The sequence below is a fragment of the Parus major genome, chromosome 8 (genome assembly GCF_001522545.3).
Source record: "Parus major isolate Abel chromosome 8, Parus_major1.1, whole genome shotgun sequence".
In the NCBI taxonomy this organism is placed as follows: Eukaryota; Metazoa; Chordata; class Aves; order Passeriformes; family Paridae; genus Parus; species Parus major.
The window spans coordinates 3,292,301-3,304,188 of NC_031777.1; positions in this window are offsets into that span (position 1 = coordinate 3,292,301).

The following is an 11,888-nucleotide window of genomic DNA, read 5'->3' on the forward strand; positions in this document are numbered from 1 at the left end:
GATTTAAAAGTCATTAAATGGGGGTTGTGAGGCTGGGAGAGGGGTTTGGCCACCCAGGTGGGAACCCAGGCCTCTCTCTACCTTCCTCCTTCACAAAAATTACATCTGGTTTGTATAACTCATTGTTGTCATCCCTTACGTGTGGTCCCTGCAGTCCAGTCCATTATTTCTTTTTAGCTTTCTTTGCTAACATTTAGGTATTTATACACAGCTATTTTAATGAAGTCCCCTCTCAGTTGCCTCTTCACCCACTCAGCCTTTCTTCACAATGCTCCTTAACGATCTTTGTTGCCCTCTGCTGGCCCCCAGGTTTGGGGTGTCGGAAGTCAGTAATAAACAGGGGTGGGAGTGGAGTATTGATGTGTGAGGGGAAGGTAGGAGGGTGGAAGGATGGAAAAGGAAAAAAAGGTGTCCGGGGGAGAGTAGTCTGAATTGGGTTATGGGGCGCTGCCCCACCTCACCCATTGGACTCAGCGCGCAGGCCGTGAGTCTGTCTCAAAGCACCGCGGGGCCACGAGCATCCGCCGGGGTTCGCGGGGGAACCGCTGCGGCTTCTCCTGCCCGGGCCGGCCCGCGCGGCGCCCCCCCTTGCTGGTGGCTCACCCGCCCGTCGCGGGCGGGGCCCTGCTGGGGCCGCGGGCGGCCCTTCCCTCAGACCTTCCCCGAGGCGGGGCGCGGGTGACGCGCACCCCGTGGCTGGCCTCGGCAGTGAGCTTCCCCCGGACGCCTGCAAGGACGTTTCGGGTTACTTATATAGCCTCACTTAGGCGACTTTTTCAGCTCAGGGTGAGGCGTCGGCGCTACCCAGCGCGCACTGCGGTTTATGCTGATTTAGAGCCGCCCATTCGTCGGAAGGGGGCTGGGGGCGTGTCTCGGTGTGAGGGTTAAAGCGCGGGCTCATGGCGGGGGGCGGCTCCGCTGCCTGAGGGGGCTGTATTCGGAGCTGGAGTCGCGAACCGCCGTGGTGGGCAGTGGGGCCGAAACCTGCCCCACTGTGGGGCCCCAGGCTGTGGGCTCCCCAGCCCAAGGCCCCAGGCTGTGCCGTCTCGATTTCGATCTGACAGACTGTGGGGCTAAAACTTGCCTGCGATGGGCTTTAGGGTGGGGATCCCCTCGTGAAGGCTGTGGGGTTGTGGCCGCTCATGGCGGGCTGTAGGGCCCGTGCCCCATTGATCCAAGCTGGAGTCCAAGCGCTGTTGGTAGCAGGCTGTGGGGCTGGAGCCCGCTGGGGCCGGGCTGTGGGGTGGAGTCCAGGCTCCAGGGAGGTGCTGTGAGGGCTGCCGGTGGTGCCTGAATGTGTGCATGGCTTTAACCCTCCCAAGCCCACAGTGCGGGGACTGCTGGCTTTTAATAGTATCAGTGTCTCAAGGCCGATGTAAACTCGGGGCACCTGCGTGGGCAGATACAGGTGTCATCAGCTGTTTGTCCCTTCTTCCAGGGCTGCTTGGCTCCCAGGACCACAGAGCTGGAAGTGACAGGCCGAGCCCAGGATGCTGTGCTGGGGTGAGTCTGGCTGACTGCAGCACACAATTCCAGTGGGTTTGCTGAGGATTGGCACCAGCTTCTGGGATGTTTTTGTGTCTGTGTGTGCAGGAAGAGGGACCCCCATGTTGCTGGGTGTCCTTACAGCTCTGTGTGCTGCAGCTATGCACCCACGGCTTCATGTCCCTCAGTCTCAGCTGGAGGATGCTTTGGGCATCTCTTTAGGTGGTCAGTATGTTGCTTTTTGGTCTGGCAGAAGCTTTTTTCCTGCCCTATAGTCCTTTGAGTTGGTTTAAAGGGGTGTGAATGTGCGAATCTCTTGCCTTAGACAGCCTGCTGTTCAAAGACCAAAGGATGAGCTATCCTGTTACTCAGGCAATCTCTTTTTCAGAGGAAAATGATAAATACAGGTGAATTCTTGCTTGTGGAAGTTGCAGATGTGGCAAATAACGTTAGAAATAAATCCTGTGATTTTAGATTTGCTCTTCATATTTTTGGTTTCTTACTCTACACTTCATCCCCCTAGGTTTTTAAGGAATCAAATAGCAAAACTTTTCTGAAGTAGAGTGTGCTGCAAATCCCCTTAGACTCAGTGTGCAGCCATGCACATGGGGTATAGGAGGTTTTTTGCTTGCCTGTCGCACTCTTGATACCACATTTGGAGATCAAGAGTCACGGAAGAGTTTAGAGTCTGAATCAGCCTTAACTGATGCTCCTGAGCTGGGTATCAACACCAGTTAAAGAACTTAGAAAAAAAGAGTCTGTGGCATCTTCCATCCCGCAGGTTGTCTCGGTTTTGGTGAGAGGTGATTTTCCATTAGCTACTTTCTGGAGGTGGGAATGTGGAGGTAGGGCAGCTGTCTGCTTGGATCAGGAGGGCCAAAGGAGCTGACTTTTTTCTGTGGGGCTTAGGTTTTATCAGAGGTTGGGAATATCCTGAGGAACCTGGGTGTATGGAAACTTTGCCTGTGAGTTGCTTCTTGTGGCCTCCCAGTGAACTTGAGGTAAACTGGGACTTAGACTCCCGTTCCCTTCTCCATCCTCTCCTGAGAGCAGTGGAAATGCATTAACCTGATGCTAATTGTTAATGTGAGGGATGGCAGCAATTAGGGTCTGTAATCCAGTCTCTGCATGTGGAGTGCTGTAGTGCAGCCTGGGGAAGCTCTCTGCTAAGCATCCCTGAGCTGGGATGCAGCATTCCAGGAAGCCCTGGGGTGCTCCTAAATGCTGCTGTCCTTGGAGGGAGTTGTGTGTGTTCCCTGCACTGGGCTAACTATGGCTGAAACACCAATTTAATTTAGATTTACAGCCCTGTTTTGCTGGATGTTGCTTCCTCCAACAGCATTCCCCTGGTCAGGGTTGCTGAGAGGAGGCACTGCTGTCCCTGACACTCCAGTTTGGGCATCTTTGTCTGTGATACTTCCAGTCTCACGTGGGTCCCACTGGGCATGGCAAGGCCATGCTCATTTAGAGCTGTTATTTATTAAAAGAAGTGCTGGGGGATGACCCTGTCTCTGTCCCTTCAGCTCCTGGTGACATCAGTGACGCAGCTGGTCTTGCGAGGTCACTCATTTCCCTTGGTTTAATGATCTGCTGGTGAAAACAAGCTTCCATTGCTCTCTGGAGTGTCACTGGGACATGAATATTGATGAAACCTCGGTGGTCCTGGTGTTGTCGTAGCGTGGAGGGCTCATTTGGAGCTGCCAGGCAGTGTGGGGAACTCTGTGATGGAGTGATAATAAAGTGTTGCTGAACTCTGCTCCAAGGTGCTGCTCAACACTTGGAACTTGCAGGCTCCTGGCACAGCAGCAAGAGGCTGGGCTGGTGTTTTCCAAATCAGGGACACGGCACTGTGAGCTTTAACAGGAGAGAGGTTCATCCCTCAAACATCCATGGATGTGCTGCAGCTATGGGAGGGTTTGTTGCTTGCAGCTTCAGGTGGCAAATGGTCTGGTTAATGGAACCCAAATATTTTCCAAGGTGGAGCTGGGGCAAGGGCAGATGTAATGCAACATCTCTTGAAATGGTAATTTTGGGCTGTTGGTATGGAAATCACTCTAAGAAATGGGATGTGGCTGTTATACAAAGGAAGAGCATGACTTTAAATTTGCAGACCGCATTAATATGGGTGAGTCCCTTCCAGCTTCTGCTATCCTGTGTAGAAAAGTCAAGGTGACAACTGAGTTCTTGTAAAAAAAACAGTTTTTCTTTGAAAAATTAGGTGCTTTACATGCCAATTTGGAATATATTGTGCAGTATGCTATGCCTTTAAAAAGAGTATATTTAATATATGTGCTTGAATGGCAGAGGTCTTGCTCTGAACACTTATGTAGCTCCTGCAGTGATAGTCCAGAGTCAAGGTGTGAGGGGTAGATGGTTGGTGACCTTTATTTTCCTAACTGTGGAGAAGGATCTGCTTCACTCTTAGTGTAATGCAGATCTGACCTGCTTTTGCTTAGAGCAGTATCTTCCCTTCCTGCCTCAGGTGTTCTCTGTCTAGAGAGGTTGCAGGAGAGCCCTTCTTCAGGGATTTCTGCTGGATTGAGGCCACAGGATGTTGGCAGTGTCTGGTTTTAGTAAAGGACACTAAAAGGTACACATTCTTCCTCAAAACCTTCACATAACAGTGCCTGTAGGAGCTGCCCCTTGCTGATCAGGTTTTTGCACCATGTTATGTTGCTGTGCAACCCCTTGCTACACTGAGGGACTGTTCTAAACTCCTCTGATCAAACAGAGCATTGCCATTCTTGCAGGTCCTGCCAGATGTGGCTCAACTGAGCTAATTTTGTTTGGTTTGTTCTGTTTTTTTTTAAAAAAGTGGATATTGGCCTGTGTGATCTCCAAGGCAATGGTCAGTGCCAGTGTCTTAGCAGTGTGGGAAACCTGCTGTAGTAGAAAGACTACAGGGCTGCCTTTGGCAAGGATGCACATGGAAACAGATACAGCTGGACTCAATAGTCTTATAGGTCTTTTCCAACCTTAATGATTCCTGCTTCCTCATCTTTACTAGGGCACCTTGGAGATCCTCAGCTCCCTAAGGATTTTAGGAAAGACTGACCCATTAAATCCTTTCAGAGCTTGTGCCCACACACCAGTGTTTCTGGAGCATAATCCGTATGAGTAAGGAGTAGGAGGGGCTGTGAACCCTGAGGGATCTGTGCCACTGCTCTTGGAGATTTAAGGGTCTGAATAGTACCTTGAGGATGTGGATTATATTCATGCTGGGGGGAAGGAAGCATAAAAAAATTATTATGCTTTTGGCACCATAGGGTAGAAGCATCACCTTTCCTGACATGTTTGTCTTGAGAGGAGATGGTATCCAGTGGTAGGATGAAGAGAAGTTGCATGCTGTCTGGTGTTAATTACAAAGGGAAAACCACAGGAAAATCAAACGAAATTGAATCCCTGTGCATTTGATATTCCCAGAGTTGAAGGCCTCGGTATGTCTCATTAGTTTAAAACCCCTGATGGAGAGAGCTCAGCTTCGAACAGGAAAATTGATATGACATTGAGACCTGGGAGAGGATTAGCTGCCTGCCTCAGAACTTGTCCAGAGGAGTCGAACATGCAAATGTTCCCAGAGAGCAGCTCCCTGCAAGAAGGATGCTGGATAATTAAGGCCCCTGGGACCACACAGTTGCAGTGAGGGAGAGATGAGGTCTGTGTGTCTGAAAAGTCCTTCCACTGCATTCTCTCTGTGGGGGAAATAATGCTTGGGCAGAACAGACAAGCCCAAAGCTTTGTGTGTGCTTGACTGCTGATGACAGAGATGCTCTATTCCACCTCTCAGTGGGATTTGCAGGTGCTGGATTAGGATTGAACTATATCGGGTACGGCATTCTTGGACTGATGAATTGGCTTATCTGGCAAAGATGTCTGTGGAAGGTGTGTGGCTGAGGTGTAACCCTGGGTTTGGCCCACAGGTGACTTGAGCTTTTGTGGCAGAGTTTAGTTCCATTTTGTGACCCTGCAGCAGTGCTGAAGGCCCAAACACACCTGGTTGCTACAACCCACTGTCTTTGGTGATACGAAAATTGCAACACCAAGGCAATGTGTATAGAGAGGTGTAACTGCTTTTCTAGTGCTTGAGCTGGTAGGAAGTGCTTGCTGGGGAATGCAGGCCATGGGATGTACTGTGCCTGTCAGTTTGTACCTGTGAGTCTCTGCTTTGGGCCCTGCTGTGTTTCCTGTTGTGATGAAGTGTTCTCTAACAGCTGTATGTGGAGAGAGGATATTTACCATTTTCTCCTGCAAATCCCAGCAGTGCTACATGCACTCTTAGGCAAGGTGCTAATGATGAAGAATCCGTGACTTGGCAGCACACTGGGGTTTTCAGCTTCTGAAAACAAAATGTGTTGGTGGACTGGCTGTGATCTCTGTGGCAGCTAGAGCTTGCAGACCATACCAGCATCACTGTGCTTCTTGTGTACTCAGAGGGTTGTTTCTAGCTGGGACATTGCGGTCCTCAAGCAGGATTACAGGAGAAGGGCTGTCGGGATCCCCTTCTTCCAGCAGGATGATGGAGGCTGTGCAAGCCTGCAGGAATCTGGCCATCAGCATTGATTCCTCTTCTTTGGACAGAAACTCCTGCCCAAGTAGCCAGGAGGTGACAATCTGTGCATCCCTCTGGCACAGGCTTTCTCAGAGGGAAATCTTGTCTCTTGTTGAAGCAGTGACCTGAGGCAGGGATCCTCCTCACCCCTCTTCTGCCTGTGCCTCTCTCTGGCCTGCTTAAAATAAACAGCCCTTCAGATTCTCCACTGGAAGAGCAGCTCCAGGGAGGAGCCCCAGAGGAGAACACTTGTCCCAGCACAGGACATCGCTCATGCTTGAGGTTGCTGCTGGAGAAGATGTTGGCAAGAGCAAGGAGCCGTGCTTTATATAACTTGGTGTCACAGCTTCTGTCTGAGGGTAGCCTAGGTCAGGAACTCACCAGCCTGGGAAAAGCATCAACAAGGAGGACTTGAGACATGGATAAAATCATCCAAGAAGATGATTAAAATGTAATTGTTGTTTCCTGAGGGGTGAGAAAATAATGGACTTCAGGTTTAAATCAAACAGCTTTACATGCTGTGGGGGGAGGGAGGAACTAATTCAGCCTTGGAAACGTGTTGTATAGGGATGTTGTGGCGGCCAAAAAATATCATGAACCTTTAAAAAGGAACTTGGCAATTTCATGGCAGATAACTCTTGATGATGGGCCTAAACACAGCCCTGAAGCAATTTACAGCTTGGGAGTTTGTAAGTGCTGGGCTGCTAGGAGCTGGAGAATCATCCTGGGAAAACACCTCCACCTTCCACCTTATCTTCAGTTCTTGCCATTAGCATCAAGCCCAGCTCTTGTGGGAGACAGGAGGCTGAGTTAGAGTGACCTAAAATCTCTTGGCTGATGGCTTTCATGAGTGGATGAAGGTGAGTGAGTGACCCTATCACTCATGTTCTGAAGTGAGATCCTCCTTTTTGGGGAGACTGGGACAAAAAAAGAGCCATTTTTGGTCTAACACTGGCACTGTGTGTTCCTTGGTACAGGCAGATGCTTGAGTGCCTCCTCCAGTGCCCACACCTGCCTGGGCAGAAGTGGAAGTTGTATTGAAGGAGTTGCTTGGTGACCGTTCTTCTGGGAAGGCTTAGAGAACCAAACGGTTAAGTAGGATTAATAAAAATGTATCAAAATTTGTAAACATATGTATCACATCTCTTTGATAATGAAGGAGCAGTTAATAAGTATTTGCAATCAATGTTCCTGCCTGGAAGCTTTCTCTGAAAGCGTTTCTGAGGCTGCTCAAACAACCCATTTATTTCTATCATTTTAACAACCTGTTTTCTCAAGGCAATTGAAATTACTTGCTCAAAGAGCTGTCTCCCCTCCTCCCCACCTACGATACACTTCATTTTACAAAGCTTTGGCTCAGTCTCTGCCTTCTGGCTGTGTCCTGAACAACTGGGGAAGATCCTGGAACTGGTGCTGGCTGGGATCCTGCTCTGCTGGAGGTGTTGGCCTAAAAAACAGCTTATGTGGGAAGTCAGGAGCTGTCTTGATGCACAGCCTGGGTGTATGTGTGCACTGGAAATACTTGCACTGTCTGAAGGAGTGTTGGTTTGGCAATATGGGGAGCAGGGCACTTCTTTAGCTGTTCTTCTGTGGAATAAAATGATGTGACATCCCACTGATGTATTCTGAGGACTTAATAGTACAATTCTTAGTCATCTGGCCTCTGTGCCTGGTGCTTTCTGCACCTTGATGAGCTGTTGTATATATCCTGGCTTTCCTCCAGCACAGAGTGCCGGCACCAAGTCCCTACCTGCTGCTTCCAGGATGTGGGGCCATTATGTAGGTTTGGATGATTTCTTTGTGCTGTTGGATCAGTATTTCTTCCTCTTTATGTGTGAGTGGGTTCCCAGAGCAATGATGTGCCTTCTTGAAGACTGTAGGATTAGTTGGGGCTGGTGCAGGAGTAGTTCAGGTCTCCCAGCCTGGGCACATCCCTGGACAAGGATTAAAAGATCTGTGTTGAAAGTGGGGATGATCCCTGCCTGTTGCAGAAGCAACTTACTCTTGGCTAAGGAAAGATGACAGGTGATGAGTGAAAGCTTCAGATTCCAGGGTTCTGTTCTTCCCCACCTACTTCTTGCAAGGATTTAATTTCTCAGGCTGTACTGATGCTTTGCCTTTGCCTGGGAAGCTGGGAGCCACGTGGTTTTGGTGTTCTCTTATTCCCTGGGGTTATTCCCTGTCATCCTCTCTGGGGATGTGTTAGGGCTCTGCTTTGTGAGATAACTAATAGGGCTGTCAGCCCCCTTGTCCCAAGAACCTGTGAAGACAAATAGTCCAACATGTGTAGCCACCTTTGCAGGGCCCGAGGCCCCGGCAGGAGCCAGCAGGGTGACGGATGGGCTGACGAGCAGGGCTGACACAACTGGGTCAGCACAAATGTCAAAGGGGTGGAAGCTGTGCCTCCTTCTCCCCTCTGCTTGGCACCCCAGTGCCTCTGAGCCAGACAGTGGCCACTTATCACCCCTTCCTTCAGTGCCTGCTGTAAGCTGGCAGCACCAGAGCCTTGTCTAGAAGAAAGACACGAGTCATGGTCTTAATGCTCCGCTGTGGAGCTGCCATCTGTCCTCGTCTTGGATGTTGCTGCCAGGGCAGCCTGGGAACATAACCCAGTGCTGATGCTCTGTCAGGCAAACATTTGGTTAGACTGTGCTTTATGCCTCTGCCTTCCCAGCACACTGTGGTGCTGTGTTACCTCAGAAAGGTGAGCTTCATGTACCTGCACATACAGATGTGTATATATATATCTTTTTTTCTAGAATTCCAACTCTGTGCTTTGCATGTTAATGCTGTGTTCATTGCCCAGAATCCTACAGCCTCTCCTCTCATCTGGAGCCAGCTTCTGTGCTGTGGGAAAGGGTGTTTGTTTGGAGAGGACCATGCAAATAATCTCATGAGATTCTCCCTTTATGGATGGGTGAGGAAAATTTGGCAAAGTGGCTGTGAACGAGTCTTGTGAGCATTCTGGAGCGATGAGCTGAGAGCCCTGAGCCAGTTTCACTGTGAAAAATCCATTAGCCACGAGCAGAGCTGCTTCTAGACTTGGCATTCAGTACCTGTTACGGCCTGAATTAGTCCCTAATTTCTGTCCCTTACAGTTAAAATGACTCAGACATTTCTTTTTGAGATGGGATATTGCTTCTGACTAAATAGCCTAAAGCCATGGGTCTACTGACTATTAAATTGTTCTCAGGAATGCACTGATCCTCTTGTCTCCGGGTCAGTGTAGGCTGGTGCTGTCACCTGCATGTTGCTGTGGGGCTGGAAGACATACTTTGCTTTGCTGTAGGCAAGCAAATGCTGAGACACATTCGAGGACTCGATGGCTGCAGGTTTAATAAGATCAATACTACCTCTGCAAAAGATTATATGGTATACTAGGCAGCAAATAGAGCACTTCTGCTGGATTTGGAAACCGTTTATTGAGTCTATTAGGGATGGTGAGGTAGAAGGGATGTATCTGGAATGAATTGCACAGTCACAGTAGTTGAGACTCCCACATTAAGGGTTTTGCAGTCTATTAAATAATGGAATTAAAATCAAAATAAATGAGGAAGTTTTGTCCAAGAAGTCATACCTGCAAGTCATATCATCAGCCAAAGAACAGAGGAGAAACTGCTGCCCAGAAGATGAGTGCTTGCTCCCATCCATTGGCCGGTGCCACCTCCTCAAAGCCTTGAAAAATGTCAGGAAGAGGGCAGGGTTGTCAGTCAGCCCTCTACTGGGACAAAGAGCCAGTCAAGGTGGAAGCTTGGGGATCCTCCAGTTCCCAGCCAGCAGGCTGTTGGGTCTTCCACCCACAGCTGACAGGTCAGAAGTTGTCTTGTGCTGTGGAGCATCCCTTGTGCCACACTATGTGCTCTATAGCCAGGGTTAATGCTGCTGCCTAACTAGTCCACAGTGGGCTGGCTTGCATTAAGGAGCAGCTTCTGGGAGCTCTGGTTGCCTTGTGTGAGCTGCCCTTGTGGTGCCATCACCTCCTGTGGTGTGCCCTGGCATAATTAGCTCTAATCACACATGAGCAATAGCCTGCCTGGTCATCCCCTCTGCTCCTGGGGGGCACAGCAGGGCACCCGACTCCTGTCATTTCTCTGGTTCTATGTCCAGTCTCATTTGAAATGCCTTGCAGGATGAATTACGGTGCTCTAAGGGAATCTGCAAAATAGGATCACAGGCCAAAATACAGGAGGATGATGTATTGCCCTATGGATGGATTCTGCCCACCCTGTCTTTTTTTTTCTTTTTTTTTCTTTTTTTTTTTTTAATTTTACTTTAAAACTCTTGGTTGAGAGTAAGAAAAACAAATGCTTGAGGAACAAGGAGCTGGATCAAGCCATGCTGACTGAAAGTGGGTGATGCAGAAGGGAAGTAGGGAGGCAAGAGAGAGTCACACTGTCTGCTGACCAGTCTGGTCCCTCTGAAAGCAGGCTAATGTCTGGGAATGCTTCATGGCACAAAATGTGCCGGGACAGGCTGGAATTACCATCCATGGTGTAGCTTTAGGGGCAAATAACAACCTGCCCAAGTCAATTAAAGCAGCTTCAAGTAGGAGCCATGCAGGTGCTGTGACCCACGTGGACATTGCAGGTAGCCCAGAGCATCTTGGGGCACATCTCTGAATGCAGCCCTCAGGATCTGATTTAGCAATTCCTGGCTGGCTGGCCTGGCCATGCTCCCCTGGGAATGTGGCCAAGGTCACCCATCTTGGCCCTGATGTGGTTGGACTACCAAGGAAGAAGTTAACCCCCTTGCACTTTGGGTGGATTGAGGTTGGGCTGGTGTTACTGAGCTTCCTCCTCCTGCGGCTGGGATGCTCCAGCCATGGCCTGAGGGGGAAGGGAAATGAATTAAACCCATCTTCAGACACGTTTGTATTGATTCTGTCACTTTCTTGCTGCTTGCTGACAGGTGATGGATGGCTCATAATGCGACCGGCACAGTACATTACGTTTCCCATCCAGGGACTCCTAAATCATTTCAAATTTTCAAATTCCCTAATCAATATTTTATCAGTAGCAGAAGAAAGCGGAACAGACCCATTTCTCAAGAGGTAGAAGAATGAGTGTGTGTGGATGCGTGCCTGCACATACATAGGCATGGGAGTTTGGGTATTTATAATCACAACTAAGGCACTGTTAGTATAACAATTATATCTGCAACCAGAAAAATAAATACAGAAGTAGGGCCAGGAGTGATGCTTACATTTAAGTGACTTCAGGATGAAGTAAATTGGAGATTTGGATTTCTGATATGAACATAGAGGATTAATGCCATGTGGGCTTTGTGCTCATTGCTCACCTGGTCGCTCCATCCTTATGCAGGGTGCAGGGGGACTGAGGCAGGTGCAAACATACCCCGTTTTTTAGGGGAAGGAAATTGGATTTGCAACCACCTGTAATGCAGTGGGACTCAGATCTCTCAGCGCTGAGGCAGTAATGGGGAAATATCCCTAGCAAGCCTGGCTGGAGCTGGATTATGTGGCCTGGATGGTTTTGTCTGGAATTTTAACCAAGCATGGTGCTGCTTTCTTGGGACTGGGGTGGGCAGAGAAGGATCCTGTTGCTTCCATGGTGTGTTGGCTCCTGGGGCACTGGAAGACTAGATGGGAATGTGCCTGCAATGAGGTGTGCTTGAACTGGTCCTCAGCAAACAGCGTGTCTTTCTACTCCTGTGCTGGCACTTGCTGCCATAGTAGGATGTGATTCATGGGTTCATGGGATAGGGCTGAGTGAGGATGGAGAAGGAAGGACTGGGGCATTTCAGAGGAGGTGCAGGTGGGCTCTGTGATGTTAGGATACTGTGTGGATTGGCTGGCTCCAAACTGAGATCCAGATTCAGTGACTTTCCACGTCTT